This window comes from Tachyglossus aculeatus, chromosome 7, assembly GCF_015852505.1.
Source record: "Tachyglossus aculeatus isolate mTacAcu1 chromosome 7, mTacAcu1.pri, whole genome shotgun sequence".
Taxonomy (NCBI): Eukaryota; Metazoa; Chordata; class Mammalia; order Monotremata; family Tachyglossidae; genus Tachyglossus; species Tachyglossus aculeatus.
In genome coordinates this window covers 29165731-29168222 of record NC_052072.1, presented here as the reverse complement: position 1 = coordinate 29168222, position 2492 = coordinate 29165731, and positions in this window count along the sequence as shown.

The window sequence follows — 2492 nt, the reverse complement described above, 5'->3', positions numbered from 1 at the left end:
GTGGTGTCTGGGCGGTGTCTTCTCTGTCTAGGCTAGATGAGGGTGGCGGGGGGGAACATTAGCCCCCTGACCAGGTGAGCCTCACAGCCAAGGCCTTTGGCCTATCCCTTTGCCCTTAACTCAACTGTCACCCCTGCTCCTGGTACCAGAGCATCCCAGACTGCAGCAGTGGGTGGAGGCTGGGGCACAATTGCCTCCTCTAGCTGTTGGGCTGGTGGCAGGGGGTGAGGGTGTTCTTAATCAATCAATACATGGCATTTATTGAGTGCTCCCTGTGCAGAGCACTGTGCTGAGCGCTTGGGAGAGTACCATGTCACAGAATTCGTAGATACGTTCCCTGCCCCCGGTGAGCTTACAGCCTAGAGGGGGAGAGAGATATGAATATAAATGAATAAGTTATGGCTGTGGATGCTGTGGGAAGACTCTCTCCTTCCTGACCGGCCCTGCCTCCCCCTTCCCCACTGCCCTCTGAGCCCTGGCCCCGTGGCTAGGCTGTACCCCTCAGTCTCATGCCCTTTGCCCCTCCTGGGATCTGGCAGGCCACAGGCATGTGGAGTGAGACCCCATGAAGGCTGGACCTGCTCCCCTCCCCGTTCCTAGGACTGGTGAATGGGAGCCACTATTGGGGGCTGAGGCTCCAATCAATCAATTAATGGTATTTATTGGGAGCTTACTATGTATAGAATATTGTACTAAGCACCTGGGAGAGTACAGTATAACAGAGTTATAGTAGTAGACACATTTCCTGCCCACAAGGAGCTTACATTGTCCTAAAAGGCCCTCTCTACTGCAACCCTTGTTCACCCCACCTGGTAATGCTTGGCTGTTCCCTGGACAGTTTAGCAAAGCAGATAAGGACTTGCATGACTTCCTGCCCCACCCCACTCTGACACTGGTCATCATTATCATCATCATCAATGGTATTTTTTGAGTGCTTACTCTGTGCAAAGCACTGTACTAAGCACTTGGGAGAGTATGATATAACGGAGGTGGTGGACATGTTCCCCTGCCCACAACAAGCTTACATTTTAGAAGGGGAGACAGACATTAATATAAGTAAATAAATGAAATTACAGATGCGTACATAAGTGCTTTGGGGCTGAGGGGGGGGAATGAAGCGTGCAAATTCAAGTGCAAGGGAGATGTAGAAGGGAGTGGGAGAAGAGGAAATGAGGGCTTAGTCGGAAAAGGCCTCTTGGTGGAGATGTGTTTTTAATAAGGCTTTGAAGATGGGGAGAGTGATCGTCTTGTCGGATGTGAAGAAGGAGGGAGTTCCAGGCCAGAGGCAGGTCATGGGCGAGGGGTCAGTGGTAAGATAGATGAGATTGAGGTACGGTGAGTAGACAGGCATTAGAAGAGCAAAATGTGTGCACTGGGTTGTAGTACGAAATCAGAGAGGCAAGGAATGAAGAGAGGACAAGGTGATTGAATGGTTTAAAGCCTATGACAGGGAGTTTCTGTTTGACGCAGAGGTGGATGGACAACCACTGGAGGTTCTTGGGGATTGGTGAAGCATGGACTGAACGGGTCCTCCAGTTATTGAGGTCCAGATGCTCAGGGCCCAAGTTGCTGAAGTCCCAATGCCCAGGGTCACCAGGCCAGGCCCCGGCAGTAGCCGTAGCCCTGCTTGGAGCAGGAGCGAGCCCCCAAACCTCTCTGAAAATCCTCAGTCCCCCCTCGCTCGGGAGCAGTCAGGTGCAGCAACAGTGACTCTCCACCTGCTGACCACCTTCTCCCCTCCTCAGAGGCCACCCACAGCCAACCACTGCCCATCCAGGGAGCTGCCAAGGCTCTGCTGGGAGATTGGGTGGAAGGGGGTGGGTCAGACTCCTGTGGTCTGAGGGCAGAAGGTTGACAGTTTGGCAGCTGCTGCTGAATGAGGGAGAAAGGCCAGACCAGGGCTCTCCCTGGGGGACCGTGGGCCCAAGGCAGACTGGTTGCCAGGGGAGGGGGGTCATGCAAGGATTGTTTAAGGAGCCAAACTGTTTGGCGGCCACGGTAGTCCTGTATGCCCATTCCTCCTCCCCACCCTTTGGGCCAAGATGTAGGTTGATGGTTCCAGAGTCTGGCCAGTTGGTCGCATCCTGGCAGAGTCTCTCGGAACCAGGGCCTCCGTGCTCAACAGAGAGAGACGGTGGGGAACAACTATGCTGGAGAAAAAGAGAGAAGAGAGAGAGAGAGGTATTGGGGAGGGTCAGGATCCTCCAACACCTCGAGCCTGGGTCAGTTTTCCCTAACTCTCCTTCCTGGGTCTGAGCTGGGTTGGAGCCTGTCTGGGACTGGGAAGGCTGCCCCACATAAAGCCAGATTGCCAGAGAGCTGCACAGCTTGGAAGGGAGAGAGGGAGGGTCAAAAGGGGCTAGGAGCCCGTATAGAGAGAGGACAGAAAGAGGAGAGCGGCAATGGAGGCGTCAAACCAGATAGGTCCCCCAAAACTGACTACTATCAGGCCCCAGGGCCTCTTGTCCCAGCCTGAGCCTGATCCACCTAGA